Here is a 17,833-nt window from a genome sequence, read left to right as displayed (position 1 = left end):
GTGCACCAGGCCAGAGCACTTGTCTCGTGCATCCCACCTGGGCTGGTGATCTGTTTCACCATAGATAGTATACATGCTGTTCTTTTGAAATATCCCACCCTCACATTCTCCCACAAAGTTCAAAAGTCTGTTCTGTATTTCTGTGTCTCTTTTTCTGTTCTGCCTATAGGGTTATCGTTATCACCTTTCTAAATTCCATATACATGTGTCAGTATGCTGTAATGTTCTTTATCTTTCAAAAATATGGAACGCTTCACGAATTTGCGTGTCATCCTTGCGCAGGGGCCATGCTAATCTTCTCTGTATCGTTCCAATTTTAGTATATGTGCTGCCAAAGCGAGCACTGATTGTCCCCAAACATTTTTAATTCTTGCTCTAGGAAAAGTTTACTAAATCTGAAATTGATCAGCAATAAGGACACCAAACCACGAATGAAACTTGTCAAACCAGGGGACGGTGCTTATACCTAGTTGTTAGTAAAGAGTAACGAGTAGTTTGAATGATGCCAACTGGAAGTGTGCAGAATAACCAGCCATCTGAATAATACAGCATCCGGTCCCATCACTTCATGACAAATAGATGGGGAAAGAATGGAAACAGCGAGAGACTTAATTTTCTTGGGCTCCAAAACTACTGCAGATGGTGACTGCTTCCATTAAATTAAAAGATGCTTGCTCCTTGGAAGAAAAGTTATAACCAAACTAGACAGCGTATTAAAAAGCAGAGACATTACTTTGCCAACAAAGGTCCATCTAGTCAAAGCTATGGTTTTTCCGGTAGTCATGTGTGGATGTGAGAGTTGGACTATAAAGAAAGCTGAGCGCTAAAGAATTGATGCTTTGAACTGTGGTGTTGGAGAAGACTCTTGAGAGTCCCTTGGACTGCAAGGAGATCCAACCAGTCCATCCTAAAGGAAATCAGTCCTGAGTATTCACTGGAGGGACAGATGCTGAAGCCGAAACGCTAATACTTTGGCCACCTGATACGAAGAAATGACTCACTGGAAAAGACCCTGATGCTGGGAAAGATTGAAGGTGAGAGGAGAAGGGGACGACAGAGGATGAGATGGTTGGATGGCATCACCGACTCAATGGACATGAGTTTGAACAAGCTCCAGGAGTTGGTGATGGACAGAGAAGCCTGGCGTGCTACAGCCCATGGGGTTGCAAAGAGTCAGAAACAACTGAGCAACTAAACTGAACTGAACTGAATAATACCGCAGGGGTGAGCATGAGGAGTGGGGGTGGGTGGAAAGTCAGGTTATTTTAAGGGGGTGGTTTTCAAAGGGACTTCCTGTTTGCAAAGTGAGTGGTAAATTAATCAGTTCCTTGACTAATTCCCGACTAATTGTTTTTAGAATAACTGGTCATTTTCCATTCAACCATGTATTTAACTATTTAACATATTTAACTTTTGTTTTCTGCCTCCACACAAGTGCAGTTTTAATGCTGATGAGGAAATGCAAGTCTAACTTGATGCTTTTTAGGTGATGAGCTGTTTGGACCAGCCCACCCCATAGCCCCGCCCCTTCCCGCCCCAGGCCTGGCCTACCTGAGTCAGTTTGGGGGAGTTGATATCTCCTTAGGGGACCTCTCACACACTGATTCATCCCCTGGGTGGGGGTGGGGCTGCAGGAATGCTGGTCATAAACCTAAAAATAAACGCCTTTTCCCCCTAAAGTAAGAAATCAGTTCTTTGTTCCGGTAGGGCGTCAGAGAGGGCTGGGCTCAGTTTTCCGGCTGTTTGCAGAATTGGTAGTTGAACCCTCATTCCAGTCCCTTAGCCCCCTGCCGTCATCTCTCCCATTCAACCTCAGGCCCAGGGTCCTGATCTAGAGCTCCCTGGAAAAAAGCAAAGACAGTCTCGAAACCCACAGGGTCACTTGGTCAAGACAGACACCCACATCCAGGGCTCTCACCATCTAGGACCCAGGGCAGGCAGCACAGCATCAGCTTAAAAACTCATCATGGGTCCATTTTTCAAACAGAACAGAGAAAGGGAATAAACTCATTTTTCCTTGGGTTGCCCCTGATCCCACTCTCCGACTTGTTCTTCCCACACTTTCCGTGTCCCACAAGGACTTCCGGGGTCCTGGCAAAAGGCCACAAAGTGCAGAGCTGGGTCTGAGGAGGGTCAGCCCAGCTCTCAGCCACCGCATGACCCTACGACCCCTCCTGCCCCCTGTCTTGGCCCCCACACCCCCAATGCCTTGGAAGGCTGGCTTGGTCCGGTGGTGACCACCGCCCGGGGCTCTCTCCTGTCCACCTTCCCAGGGCCTGGATGGCCTTTGAGTAAACAGATAGCCCAGCGAGGTATGTGATCAATTAGCTTTGCTGAAAATACAATCATTTTGTTATTCCAAGCTGATGAGAAGGCCTCTTCGGCCTGCTCTCCCAGCCTCCACGTGCCAATCAGCCCGTGTCACCGATATAATTTTCCACATAAACACAACCTTTGTGCAACATCTACTCTTGTAAATAGATGTAATTCCCAAACCAAATAACGCACTTGGAGGGGAAATGGATATTATGCATGCAAAAAGAGAAGCCGGCGATTTTTACACTTTCCAGGCAACAAAAGATTACCCCTAATTGCACCGCGGGAGGGGGTGGCGGAGCGGTCGGGTGAGGGCGGCGGGGGATTCTGGGAAGCCGGGAGGCCAGCTTCCAGGCGGGGTTTTTCTCCTCCCTCCGCACATGTGTGAGAGCGGACCACCAGGAACTGCTTAACCCGGGATTTGTCCTGTTTAGGCATTGGGGAGAACGTGGTTGTTGTTGTTGATATCTTAAAGGAAATGGCAAGTTACTTAATTATACGGTTCGGTCTCCCTTGCCAGGAGGGACCCCTCTCCAAACCCGAAACTGTACACATCCTGTGGCAGAAATGTCCCCCCGACATTCCCAAACGGGGATGGCTCCGGTGGGCCCGGGGAGTGTGTGAGTTCCTCTGAACCGCCCTGGTGAGCCTTTCTCAATGTTCTGCTCACTTGATTCCTGAAATAGACTTTGCAAGCAGCGGAAGTTCCCAGGCAGCTGGAGCGAGAATGCCCACAGAACCCACTGTGTAATCCTGGCCAGGTTCTGGGCACGGGCTGCCTCCTGGGTCTCCCTGTGTCACAGAAATGAAAGCTGGGGTGCCCACTCCCGTGCCTCTGGTTTCCCCATGTCTCCTGGTGTTGGAGGGGAAAAGCCCTTTGGGGTCACAATCAGCCCCCAGTGCTGGTCCCAGGCCAGCCATGGAGGGGGCAGGCAAGGGTGATCCAAAAGGGGTCAGCAGTCTCCAGGAGGAAGCTGCAGGCTTGCATCTCCCAGGACCCCCAGCCAACCCCACTCTGGGCCAGGCAGTGTGATGCAGCTTATAGCTTTACCCTGGAGGTGACATCTGGACAGTGACAGTCTCAGAACTGTTGTTGCTGACGAGGATCACGTCTGTGTTTTGCAAAGTTGCTTCTATCAGCAGGTGAGTGATGCCATCTTGGTCGTGATATTTTATTTCACTAAAGTTCAAAACAGTGAGTGAGGAGTCAGTGAAGGGGGCGCTGGTTTGCACACCAGAGAGGTAGTGTGGGCGAGCAGAGAGGAACAGGCAGAGTGGCCACGGGGCTCCCTTCCAGAGGGGTGGGCAGGCCCAGTAACACTTCAGCTACAAAAGATTTTTCTTTCTGACCTCCCACTCCCACCCCTCCCCTCCCCCTGCCCATGAAACTCGGCCTAAGAACCCTTATCCCCCAGCTTCCATCCGTCCCGGGCTCCTGAAGGCCATCTGAAACTCATTAGCTGCTTGAAATGATTGTCATGGGAGCCCTTGATGGAGAACAAGAAAGAGAGAGGGGTACTTTTAAAGGACAGCAATCGGGACCCAAACGCTGGCAGATGTTTGAAAACAGGGCTGTTGAAGAGGGGCCACCTGGAGGCGTGGGGGCCACTCCCGGGCCTGACACTGGGCCTGGCCCCACCTCCACGTGCCTTTGTCTTGCAGCAGCTCCAGGAGCCCAGGCTCTTTTGCTGAGGAGGAAAGACCAGCGGCCCTGGGACGCTACAACCCGAAACAGGATGTCTGTGCTGGTCACTTGATTCAGTTTCAGCTTAATTCATGTACTTTGTAGATGAAGCGACTTTCTGTTTATAATAATGAAATCATCAGTTCAGCTCAGTTGCTCAGTCATGTCCGACTCTTTGCTATCCCATGAGAAATATTGGAATTATGAGTATACAATATTAAAATCATGGAACTAAGAATTGTGGAATTATAGACTCTTAAAATGTAGAATTTGGAATAAAAATATCTTTGCATTGTAGGATCTTAGAAACCCAGACTACTAGAATATATTCAGAAATATAGACTGTTAGAGTTCTTTTTTTTAGAATTCTTAAAGTAACTTACAGAATCGCAGAAATGATTTAGATCCTTAGTAGCATAAAGCTTTAGAATTATGCAATTTTAGGATTATGGAAGCAGAATTCTACAATACTAGAGCACTGTAGAGCATTGGAAATATAGAAAATAAATTTATGGAAATCTAGAATCATGGTCTTTTAGAATCATAGAATGCAGGGATGGTGGAATGTTAGAATATTAAATTAAGGAAACACTGACTGATAAGATCTTAGAATCACAGAATATTGACATCGTGGAATGGTGAAATTAGAAAACCATAGACTTTCATAATCATAGCAGTTTATAATTACAGACTTATTGGATTATAGACTCTTAGAATCACAGAGAATTAGACTTAGAGTGTCTGATTTGTTAGAGAAGTATAGGATCTATGAATTACACAATTTTGGAATTACAGGCTTTTAGACATAGCCTTGATGAATTTTAGAGGCAAAACGGGATTTCTAAGTCATTTAGCCCTACTCATGGCCCAGCCCAAATCTTCACCTAAGTCTACACCACACACATACACACACACATTCCTGTACTTATCTCCAGACAACGCAGCCTAATTTTTTCATTCCTTGCATCTCCCTGAGCTGCCGACCCCCTTTCCTTCCTCCCCTCTCTGCTTTGTCTCTCATCGTTACAAATTCCTTTTACCCTCTGTTTTTTCAGGGACAGTTTGCTTTTGTCTCTGCAAATCATCCAGTGTCTTAACTCATCATGCCGGTGCCTTGCTGTTTCAATGATTAACGTATTGGTGAAATGAAGCTTTGGCCCCTTTGGGGTGGGGAGCAAGAGGGAGGGGCAGACTTGTGTGTCTGTATTTCTGTGGCCTCTGTCCCAGAAACAGCAGCAGACAGGTCCAGATTTGAACCTCTGCTGCCCATTCCTTCTGACATGGGAGCCATAGCTGAGGCTGAGACCGGGAGTGTGGCCTATCTAGGTGAGAGGAGATTGGAAACTATAAACCATTTCATGCTTATTTGTTTTATGATCCTCATGGGCTGGGGTTTACGCAAATCGGACAACATGTGGATTAGATAATTTGCTGGGAATTAACAGCCTCTGATGGTTATCAGTCTTGGGGGGGGTGATGGAAGCTGAGTGGATGAGGATGGTTCAGTGATGAGCTGATGATATAATATTATCATGTCCTCACTGGGGTTTGGAGAGAGATGGGAGCTTGTCAGCACCATAAATCCCCAGAGGGGGACAGTATACATATGGCAGGGGGTGAATGGTAACCCTCAGGATTTCATTACAATGTCAGGAATACCCCCAAAGCAGAGCTGCCAGCCTCAGAGTCACTCTGGTACTTAGAAAACATTCACTTCCTAGAGAATTTATCCCAAAACTCTGTAAAAGGACTAGGCAGAGACAATTTAAATATGGAACCTTATGCTTTTTATTCAAGCCCCGTAAAGAGAGACTCTGCCCTAGTGGCTGCTTAAATCGGAGGCTACCTTCCTCGAAAAACCTTCTCTCTGGCTCAGCTCAGGCACAGAATCCCGGTTTCACATTCATCTGTAGAGCCTCAAGGCTCCTTAGGGAAGAACAACTCGGGTTAGAAATGCCGAGAGATCTTGTGATTTTCCCCATAGCTGAAACTTTGTAAACAACCCTTTTTTACCAATGTAAAATCTTTTCTTAAAAATCAATTTAGTTTAGAAACTCCAAAGCCCCAAAACCAAATTGCAGTGTCCAACTGGTTCCAGAAATACCGTTTCAAGGTAGCCAAAAATTTTTGCAAACCGAAATGCTTGCCTGAGAGACTCCAGGGGCATTCCAGGAGCACTAGCCCAGGCATGCTGTGTGCCTTTAGGCAAGTAGACCTCCTCTCTGGGCCTTCTTAGGCCCACCTAGAGATAGGAAGTTGGATTAAATAATCTAAACGTGGGAGCAAAAATATTAGAAAGAGGAAAAGAACAATTTGGCTTTGTTTCATTTTAGTGAGTTGAATTTCAAATTAGTCAGGCCACTGTTTCTATTTATTTTTGAGGCAGTTCATCCAAGAATTACTGTTTTCATGGCTCTAGCTTTTGATTTCTGATGCTAAACAACGAAACCACGACCCCAAACTTCCTCAACTACTGACAGCAGCTTTTGTACACATTTTCAATGGTGCGGCATATTGGGTTAGTTAGCACAAACGGCAAACACTGTATAGCCTTCTCAATAAGAAAGAAGCAGAGAGTGGAAGCGAGCTAATGGGAGGGCCAGCTGGGTGCCAAGAGGTCTTGCTATGTGACTCTCAGTTTCCCCACCTATAAAATGGGGAGGGGAAGCAGGCAGGAGGATAGCAAAATATCGTCTTCCTGCCCCAAAGCAAGTCTGAGTTTCTGAGGCTTCAGCCCTGCTTCTAAGCCAGAGTGTGGGTGTATTGTGTCCTGTTACATCCAGAGCGCCTCTGGGGCCACCCCTGCTGATCCTGGGGATGGGTGGGGTGGGGCCCCGGGAAATGGAGAGCCTTTACAAAGGGGACAATGGCAAATCCCCAATTTGTGGACAAGTCCCTTTCACTGGGAGTCTGAAAGGCCGAGGAGGGGTGGGCAGGGTGAATGGGGCAAAGAGGGTAAGGACCCTCTTGTCATGGCCCCATTGAAAGTCCCTGGACCTGTCAGCAATGAAAGGAAGTGAGTTAAAGACGCAAATGAGGGGGCTGTGCTGGGGGCTCAGTGATCCCCCTAACATGGATGAGGAATAAGACTGGAAGCCGCGGGCCACATGGACAGCCAGGCAGGCAGGGCTGCCCTGCAAGGCTGTAGGACAGGCAGCGGACTGATTTGCCAGCTCCTTAATTGACTTTCTGCTTTCTTGATGTGAAGCCCAATTTTCAACAATGTTGTGTATGCTCTTGGGGCAGTCGGTGTGGGGTTTATGGCTGTACATTTAAGACTGGATCTCTTTGGAAAGGCTAACATCGGCAGGAAGGTTGAGGGGTGGGTTTGGTATCAGTTGGTTTGACAACAGACCCCAGACCTGTCCATTTAGCCAAAATATCCTGTCAGGACAGCCCCCAGCCAGCTGCTTTAGTCCCCCAATGCTCATGACAGACAACAGCTCAGCTCCTTCAACAAAGGGTCAGTTTAGACAAACAACAGGTCAGTACAACCAAAACAGTCAATCTAGTTATAAAAATGATGGGGGAATAGAGGCTACAGAAAAACAACAACATCAGTTCAGTTTTTTAAAAGCAACCATGCAACTTCTTTGACTGTTACATAAGGAAACAGCCGATCAGTTCATGGACACAATTGCTCTGCCTTATTCAGTCAACAACTTGGCCAGTCTAGAGGTGGAAACATTAAGAAACGACCTTTGGTTCAGTCCAGTAACACTGTGACCATGAACTAACCCCTGTCCAACACTCACAGACACCCAGCCAGACATTCTCCAGCAGGGGGAATATTCCAGAGTCTTCTAAGTGCCGCCTGAGGGGACTTGGAGCCCCCTGGGTATTTCCCCATGGCCCCACTACCTTCCTGGGCCCACTTGTATTAATTGCACTAAACAAAAACCAAGAATGAATTCAAACAAAACAAGGGGAGACCTCTCCATCTATAAACATTTCTCAGTTAACATGTTAGGGAGAGAAGAGGACATAGTAACTTTCCTGCTTGTGAGAAGTAAGAGAGAGAGGAAAAATCAAAAGAGGCGTGAATGGGATAAAAAAGAGGAGGAAGCAACAGGGAATGAATAGTGGAAATAATAGATCTAGTTTCTCGCATAGAGCACTTCACAGAACATACTGGACAGTGTACTTTGTATCCATTAACTTGGAACTACTCTTTGATAATTATGCCCATTTTAAAGATGGGGAGACCGAAGTCTAGAGCAGCACAGTCACTTTGCCCGTGTTCCCACAGTCAGCTGACGGTAGAGCTGGGTCTCCAGCCCCTTGTTTCATGCTGTGGCTCTCAGAATTACAATGTTGTTAGAGCTTGGAATCAAGCAGTCTCACCCCTCATTGTAAGGATGAGGAAAGGAAGCTCAAGCAGAGGAACTCAGAGTCCTTACCAAGAGAGCACAGTACTCAGGACATTTCCTGTCTCTCTCTGAATGTCCCTCAGTGGCAGAAAGTTCTTCCTCGTGTCTAACCAGACTCTCTCTTGCTGCAGGGCCAGTCTGGAAGCGCCTGCTCATGGCCAGTCTCTGGAGGTGTGTGCGCCAGGTATGACGAGCCTGGGAGTGGACTGCAAACTTTCTTCCCCTGAGGTAGCAGAGGGTCTGGATGGTGGAGGAGAGCCCAGAGGGCCGGCTCTATGTTTGGTGAGCAAACATGGGAGTCGAGTTTCTGGCCTGTCACTCCGCAGCCTTTCAGCGAGTGAGAGGCCAGGTGGGCCAGAGGGAGTTCCCACTGGGGGCGCATGAAGAGGCCAGGTCTGCGGGGCTGGAGCCTGGGGAGGGCCGGCTCTGGATAGCCAGCAGAGTCAGCCTCTGCAGGCCGTGGAACTTCACACCTTTGAAAGGCTCCGGAGCAGCCCGCAGGAAAAATAAACTGTTCCTCCCATCCGTGGCCAGCCGGCCATCCTTGGGGGCTCCCCATCGTGCACACGGAAACCCTGTAAAAGGGCCCAGTGTTTCCTTTTCCACTCCCCAAAAGGATGCGTGTTGGGCCTCGCGAGGACAGCTGGGCTGGGCGAGAGCTCTCTGTCCATGGCCAGCAGGCCTGGTTCCAGCCTGACTCCCTGTGGGATAAGCCACCCAGCTCTCTGAGCCTTGGTTTACACATCTGGAAAACAGGGAAAAAAAAAAAAAAACCTCCCTTAGAGTTTGACTGTGTGTGCTTGATGATGAAGCAAGTCCGGTTTCCTCTCAGAACCTCAAGCTCCGCCTTTATAGAGTGGGATGGCCGCCTCTGTTGTCAGGGTTCAGTGAGGCAAGGGGTGAACATGATGCCTGGTGCGCAGAAGGTTCTTCCTCTTGTCCTCCTTCCTGTTCGGCCTCCCTCTGCGTCTCAGGTGCCTCATCTTACAAATGGGAATGATAATAACCTAACAGGTCGAGAATGCTATGAGGATAAAGGTGATGCCATAAGCATTTGATGAGCATTGCAGTGCCACAGAACTATAGGAAAATTGGAAAGCAAGCAGAAAGAGTACAAGGGTCTCAGGGCCCCAGGGTTAACACAATAAGTCTCACACTAGGGCCTGGTTTTGGTCTCGTCCGATGATGGCTCAGGCAGGGGTGTTGGGAGCCTTGAGGGGAAAGGGAGGTCCTTGCTGCTTGTCAGCACCAAGGAGGACTTCCTGGAAGAGTGTTCTATCCAAAGGAGCTTAGCCTTTCCACTCAGGTCTAGTTTGCTGTAAATGCTTGGCTTCCTTGGTGGCTCAGACAGCAGAGTCTGCCTGCAATGCAGGAGACCCAGGTTCCATCCCTGGGTTGGGAAGATCCCTTGGCGAAGTGAATAGCAACCGACCCCAGTATTCTTGCCTGGACAATCCCAAGGACAGGGGAGCCTGGCGGGCTATAGTCCCTGGGGTCGCAAAGAGTGGGACACGACTGAACAACTGACACTTTCGCTTTGCAGCCCAGGCTACTGCTGGCTCCCAGGAAGTTGGGAGATGCCCTGGAAGTGCCCTCATTCTCCCACCAGGGCTTTTCAGAGCCTGGAGCGGACAGTCAGAACCAAGACTCAAGAGGTGGACAGATACAAGAGCAGATTCCAGTGGGATCTCTCCAGAGCTTGTGAGTGCCCTGTCATAGCATGTGTCAGCAGGGGCTGGGGGACCCTGTGACAGGTACGGAAGAGGGACCATGGCCCTGGGTGAGAGGTGGGAATATCTGGGAGTCGGCTTTGAAATCAGGCACATCTGGACTCACGTTCCCACATTGCAGTTCACCCTGGGTGACCTTTGGTTAGTCTCCTAACCTTCGTAAAGTTTCAATTTCCTCATAGGTAAATTGGCAGTAATTCCTACTTCAAAGAGTTGTTTTGGAGATTAAATGAGATAATGCATGTAAAGTATTTAGCAGAGTGTCAGAAACATGCAGGCTTTCCCTGTTGCCACGGAGAACAAGGTCTAGCGGGCAGATTAGGGGGTTAGAATTCTCTACTCTTGAGGATTCTGAAATTGGAGACTGTTTCCATTTATTTAACAGCACACTTACATAATGCTTGTGCCAAACAGTTTTCTAGGGGTTTTACAAATATTTGCTCACTTAATCTTCACAACTCCATGAGATCAGAACTGCTATTACCCCCAATTTTTTGAAAAAAAAAAAAAAAAAAAAAAAAAGAAATTTATTGGGGTATTGTTGATTTACAGTGTTGTATTAGTTTCTGTTATACAGCAAAGTGAATCAACCATACATATACATATCTCCACTCTCTTGTAGATTCTTTCTCCATGTAGGTACCTCTAATTTATAGATAAAAGCTGAGGCAGAGAAAGACAAGTAAACTGCACACAGTCCTGCAGCTGAGGAAGAGGCAGAGCTGGGAGTGGACACTGGTTCCAGAGTCTGTGCGCAGAGGAGTCTAAGACCACATGATTCTAAAACTGCTCCGGTTCCTGGAATTCCAGAGAGCTCAATAGTATGGGACTTTTATTAATAAAAAATGGATGAGAAGTTTTGAGAGCAGGAGTGGGCATAGTTTTTCTGTGAACGGCCAGACAGGGGCCAGGTGGCGCAAGTGGTGAAGAACCTGCCTGCCAGTGCACGAGACATGAGACTCGGGTTTGATCCCTGGGTTGGGAAGATCCCCTGGAGGAGGGCATGGCAACCCATTCCAGTATTCTTGCCTGGAGAATCCCGTGGACAGAGGAGCCTGGTGGGCTACAGTCCTTGAGGTCGCAAAGAGTTGGACACGACTGAAGCGACTTAGTATACCACGAAAACTATAAGCTCTCTGTTACAACTCCTCAGCTCTGCTGTCGTAGACAATAGCTAAGTGAGTAGGTGTGCCTGTGTTCTGATAAAACTTCTTTTACACACATACACACAAGAAAACAAACAGGTGGCAGGAGGCTCTGGCCCTTGGGCCGCGGTTTGCTGGCCGCTGTTCTCGAGACAGAGCTCATGGGTCTTCTGCTCACTGAGTGCCCTGGTGGGGACTCCCTGCAGAGCTGAGTCTTTGGAGAGGCAGAGGGGTGGCTCCCCGTGTGTGGATGCCTCTGAGTGTGGCTCGCTCTCTCTGTCCTGGAGAGGCTGTTGAAAAGGCTTCTCTTTCCAGCAGCGGAGCCTCATTACTCATGGGCTGGAAAACAATGTTAATTTCCCCCAAGCGGGAAGCAGCTGCACTTGTGAGCCGGGGCTCATTTTGCTGCATGAATATTTATGGCATGTCCCTTAATTAAGCCCAGAAATCAAATTTACCCTGTTCACGGGGGCCACAGAAGACTATAAGGCCGTGTCAGGAACCAGCCTCTTGCACTTGTGAAGTAAGGTTGCTAACGAAACATTTATGTCCAGAGCCATGTGGTGGCCAGGACCAGTGTCCACAGGCCTGGCAGAGTTGGGCGCTCCCTGGCAGGTCAGGCACCCTTTCTATGGTCACATGCAGGGGTAGAGGGATACCTCAGCCAGCTTGCTGAGCCCTGCTGCATGGCTATTGTCCCCAGTCTTTGTGGGGTGACACAGAGGTGGCCACAGGCCAGAGCCCCAGAAATGCTTTCTGTTTTCTGACTCCAGGATTTACGATTGGCCTCGAAGGTCACTCTAGTGGCAACAGCTCAGGGAGGGAGAGCCCCTGGCTGGGAGCTGGGTCTGTGCTTTCCCCCTGACACTTGATCCTATACAACGTGGGCAGGCTCATCAACAATCCAGCCTCAGTTGCCCCATCGTCACAGTGATGGCGGAAATCATGGGATCACCAGGATCGTGGAGTCGTCCCTGAGCCTCAAGGCAGGCGATGGGAGAGAAAATATTTAGGGAAATGGTTTCCCAAAATTCTGGGGTTTCCTTTGCCTCCAGCTGACCCCCCCAAACCCCTTAAACCTGAGGGCTGAGGAAAGCCCACTCTGCCCAGCTCAGTAACCTTGAGAGTTTCCGGAAACCATAAATCTTGGCTTTTTTTTTTTTTGAGGGGTTCTGTCTCCAGAGACCTGCTTGGGCCCTCATATCCTCTTCTGAGGAGCCAATAAACCAAGCAAATACCATAAAGCTTCTCCCCCCCCCCCCCCCCCCACCCTGAGCCCTGATGGGTGGAATCAGACGTGGCATCAGGAAGGCCGAGTTTCAGAGCATGACTATCAATCAAGTGGAACCTGAATCCTCCCCCTTTTCATTTTAGAAAAATGAAACTTGCCTTTGATTTCTCTCTGCTGTCGTCCTTTTCATTGTTTTCCTCTTTAAACTTTCCACAGCACCTGAGAGCTCCCACCCTGTGCTCCTGCCCCACCTCCAGACTTCTGGTGGGGACCAGGCCGAGAAGGATGATTTCCTAAGGTGGGTCCAGGTGTGTAATCATCCCTGGGCCTTGGCAGTCAGCACACCTTGTAAATTTGAAAGTCAACAAGATGTGAGAGCAGTGGGGACCTCCAGGCTGGAGAGGAGGAAGTTGGGGGGTGAGGGTGGATCAGTCAAGGATGGCTTTAGTGCTCTCTGTCTTTCCTGACGAGCCTGCCCCACCCCTGGAGACCTGGGACTTCCTGCTCTCATTGTCCACCTTCACATCCTGAGCTCGGACCTGGTCACAGCAGCCCAGACCCTGAGAGCACCCTGAGAGGCCTCTCTCTCACGACCTCTCACTACAGACAGGAAGGCTGCAAATATAGGGTGGGCTGGGCAAGGTCAGTGTCAGGGCAGGTGTAGTGGTGATAACACTGGCTTGGGGTCTGGCGGCCTGGACTCTGGTTCTTGCTTTGGCTGAACCCAGACCAGGCCACACACAGAGCCCTGATCCCCCTCACTGTTGAGCCCTAACCCCACTGCAGGTTGTTGTCTTGCCTTCCAACCACAGATCACTAGCAGGTAGGAGGAAAGATCATAGCCTCCAATGGTCCATCTCAACCACAGGAACCACTTACTGCTCTTTCTACCCAGGACACCGTCTTCACTGAACAAGGATGCCGTGCTGTTACTGCTTTGGAGGTTTGATGCAATGGGCCCTTCAGAGGAGTGACTTTGGGAAAAGTCTCTATACTTCAGTTTCCTCACCTGTAAGTAAATGGGGATTATAATCTGCTCCCACCACCTTCCATTCCCTTGGTTTCTTATGAGGATCAAATGAGGTACTGATGATGAAGGTGCTTTGTTAGCTGAATGTTATTACATAAGAGAGAATGTTTTGAAATGATCCCATTGTTTCTGTCATTATCGTATGTTTAAGCTCCTTCCTGGCTAGCCAGAGGATCTGGTCCCCTCTAGACACCTAGTCGCAGGAGAAAGTTCTGTCCAGTTAAGGGGCCAAGAGGAGTCTAGGAGTTCTGCCAGGGCCCTATAGGGCCCAGAAAACTCAAGGACCTGCAGAGTCAGATGGCTGAGCATCCTTTGTCCTTGTTAAGATCCAAGTCTATGGGTTGGAACTTTGGCACCACATAGCTGGCACCTCCTTAGTGAGTCAGTTGGTGCTAAGATGGGCCCACAAGTGATCTCAAAGGATTTGGGTGCCCAGGCTTGGGCCCTGCCTCCCCACAATCCCACAGAAACCGCCAGTCTGCCTGAGAGGCTGGGGAGGCTCTACTGAGTCCTGGAGACACAGGTTCCTACACCTAAACACTCTCCTTTTGATTTCCACTAGCTTATGTATTTTGAGGAGAAAACGTAATTCACAAACTTCTGATTCATTTGCATTAAAGTCATCACAAAGCTTTGTAAAAGCCATTTGGATCCTGTTGGGGAAACTTGAGGCTTTCCAGGGGGTGCTAGTGGTAAAGAGTCTGCCTGCTGATGCAGGAGATGTAAGAGATGCAGGTTCAGTCCCTGAGTTGGGAAGATCCCCTGGAGGAGGGCATGACAACCCATTCCAGAATTCTTGCCTGGAAAATCCTATGGACAGAGGAGTCTGGTGGGATACAGTCCACAGAGTTGCAAAGAGTCAGATATGACTGAAGCGACTTAGCGTAGGAAATCTAAGCCATTTTTGAAGGCCTTTTCCTTCTCCTAGGGAAAAAAGGAAGTCATACTGCTCCAGGGACACCCAGCGGAAAACGTTCAGTACTTGCTTGCCCCACTGGCCTCTGCACAACTGGAAATGAAAGACTCAAGTCAGTCTCCCTTGGAACACAACAAACCCTAATTTTTAAATTTTTTTGGCTGCACTGTGTGGCATGCAGCATCTTAGTTCCCTGACCAGGGATCAAATTCGGGCCCTCAACTGAAGCATGGAGTCTTAACCACTGGGCCTCCAAGGAAGTCCCCAGCAAGTTCTTATGCCCAGCAAGCAGAACCCTCCATGATTTGACCCAAGCTATCTGTATAGCAGACAGCTCTTAGCAACCTACCAGGAAGGGACTATTTGCAGTCAGAATCCTGTGATGTTCATTGCAGCCTCTGTCATGCTCTTCCCTCACTGTGACTACATTTCTTTCCTGCTATTTCTAAAATTTTACCCATTCTTTGAGGCCCAACTCCAACCCAGCCCCAACCTTCCCTTGATCATTTTGGGTAAAGCAATTTCCAGCTCAGATTTTGTACGAAGTGACAGCAGTAAGTGTCGATTGAAGAATCAAAGAGTGAACAGACAAATGGAGTGGATAGATGACAGGGCCTCAGATGATGTTTCTCTATATTTTCTTCTTTCCTATTTTTATTTTAAAACATGCCAGGGCCAGAGTTTGGCACGTGCAGAGGTTTGACAAATACCTGAATGAATGAATAAGCATTAGTAAATGAATGGATACAGGAGTTTATTTACAGAGTATGTGATTTTTTTTTAACTGCACAGCATGGAAAATCTTAAGTCCCCGATCTGGGATTGAACCTGCACCTCCTGCATTGGAAATGTGAGTATTAACCACCGGACTGCCAGGGAAGTCCCTAGAGCACGTTCTGTGAGCCAGATGCTGGTGTGACAGCTGGGAATAAGTCATGCTTTCGGCCCTCATGCCCTTACATTTCAGCTGAAGAGTCAGGCTCACATAGAGAGTCGCATAATTCATTTCTTTTTTAGTTTCTCTTGTGATAAATGCCACGAGAGAGGAAAACTAGTGAGTAAATAACTGAGTGAGTGAGGGATGAGTGAAGACAGGACTAAACAAACAGACTGAGGGAGGGAATGAATATATAAATGAATATCAAGGAGCACAAATGAAGGAATGATGAGTAAAGACTCATCAGTGATAAGGCAAGCATCCATATCGCATGATCCAGAGTTATGGTCACGAGGCCAAGGCTGAGAAGCCAGAGTTGCCAGAAGTCAACCCGACTCCCCTGGGGGCAGAGGCAGCAGGCTGGGTGGGAGGGGCTCCCAGGCCAGTGAACTGGGTCCTCTGCAACCTGAGGTCAGCACCACTACCTCAGCACCTCCAAAACTGCAAGTTGGACTTAAAAAGGTCTGAAGACTTTAACATGGAGAATCTCTGAGCATTGTAAGGTCTGATTGTTTGCTCAGCACATGGAGTGAACCTCAAAGCTTTTACAATCACATGTAGCACTACTCATAGCCTCCATAGTGACAAATCAGGGTGAGAATGGGAAAGGGGCCTGCCCAAGGCATATCACCAAACCCCTGACTTCAAGGTGCCTTAAGGAGTCTTTGCTGGGATGCACAAGATCTTTTATAATCCAGCCCTCTTTTCATCTCTGACCTCTTCTCCTAATCCTCTCCCCAAGCACATGCTTGCCCTGAGCCTTTGCACTCCTGTTTCCCTCTGCGTGGGGGGTATCCCAGACATCTGCAGAGCTGGCCCTCTGAGTGCTTTGCTCACAAGCTACGCTAAGGCTTTCTGTGGCTCTGCATCTATAATTTTATCACTGACTTCTTCCTTCTATATCTCCTTCCCCTGCTTTGATTTTTCTCCATAGCACTTATCCTGGAAAATGTCAGTTTTCATTTCAATCCCAAAGAAAGGCAATGCCAAAGAATGTTCAAACTACCACACAATTGCACTCATCTCACATGCTAGCAAAAGAATGCTCAAAATTCTCCAAACCAGGCTTCAATAGTACGTGAACCGTGAACTTCCAGATGTTCAAGCTGGATTTAGAAAAGGCAGAGGAACCAGAGATCAAATTGCCAACATTCATTGGATCATCAAAAAAGCAAGAGAGTTCCAGGAAAACATCTACTTATGCTTTATTGATTACGCCAAAGCCTTTGACTGCTTAGATCACAACAAACTGTGATTCTTCAAGAGATGGGAATACCAAACCACTTTACCTGCCTCCTGAGAAATCTGTACACAGGTCAAGAAGCAACAGTTAGAACTGGACATGGAACAACAGACTGGTTCCAAATTGGGAAAGGAGTACGTCAAGGCTGTATATTGTCGCCCTGTTTGTTTAACTTATATGCAGAGTACCTCATGAGAAATGCTGGGCTGGATGAAGCATAAGCTGGAATCAAATTGCCGGGAGAAATATCAATAACCTCAGATATGCAGATGACACCACCCTTATGGCAGAAAGCAAAGAGGAACTAAAGAGCCTCATGATGAAAGTGAAAGAGGAGAGTGAAAAAGCTGGCTTAAAACTCAACATTCAAAAAACAAAAATCATGGCATCTGGTCCCATCACTTCCTGGCAAATAGGTGGGGAAACAATGGAAACAGTGAGAGACTGTTTTTTGGGCTCCAAAATCACTACAGATAGTGACTGTAGCCATGAAATTAAAAGACACTTGCTCCTTGGAAGAAAAGCTGTGACCAACCTAGACAGCATATTAAAAAGCAGAGACATTACTTTGCCAACAAAGGTCCATCTAGTCAAAGCTATGGTTTTTCCAGTAGTCATGTATGAATGTGAGAGTTGGACTATATAGAAAGCTGAGCACTGAAGAATTGATGCTTTTGAATTGTGGTGTTGGAGAAGACTCTTGAGAGTCCCTTGGACTGCAAGGAGATCCAACCAGTCCACCCTAAAGGAGATCAGTCCTGGGTGTTCATTGGAAGGACTGATGCTGAAGCTGAAACTCCAATCCTTTGGCCACCTGATGCAAAGAAATGACTCACTGGAAAAGACCTTGATGCTGGGAAAGATTGAAGGTGAGAGGAGAAGGGGACGACAGAGGATGAGATGGATGGATGGCATCACCGACTCAATGAACATGGGTCTGAGCAAGCTCCAGGAGCTGGAGATGGACAGGGAAGCCTGGCATGCTGCAGTCCATTGGGTCACAAAGAGTCAGACATGACTGAGTGACTGAACTGAACACACCATTGTTGTTGAGTTGCTCAGTTGTGTCTGACTTTGTGACCCCATGGACTGCAGCATGCCACGCTCCTCTGTCTAATGCTCTGTACATTTTTCTTACTTATTTTGTTGATCCTGTTTTTCCCGCTAGGATGCCAACTCAAGGAGGGAAGGGGTTTTGTATTGCTTTGTTCCCTGCTGTATCCCCACAGCT

General features: G+C 48.1%; 1 non-coding gene across 1 annotated transcript; it reads right to left on the bottom strand.

Moving 5' to 3' along the window:
• Window positions 1-237: 237 nt before the first annotated feature.
• On the bottom strand, window positions 238-344 carry LOC133041732 (U6 spliceosomal RNA). Its single transcript, XR_009689309.1, has one exon. It is a non-coding gene; the product is annotated as a U6 spliceosomal RNA (small nuclear RNA).
• Between the last annotated feature and the right edge of the window lie 17,489 nt (window positions 345-17,833).

This window comes from Dama dama, chromosome 20 (genome assembly GCF_033118175.1).
Source record: "Dama dama isolate Ldn47 chromosome 20, ASM3311817v1, whole genome shotgun sequence".
Lineage (NCBI taxonomy): Eukaryota > Metazoa > Chordata > Mammalia > Artiodactyla > Cervidae > Dama > Dama dama.
The sequence above is the reverse complement of the archived record's forward strand: the minus strand, read 5'-3'. Positions and strand labels throughout refer to the sequence as shown.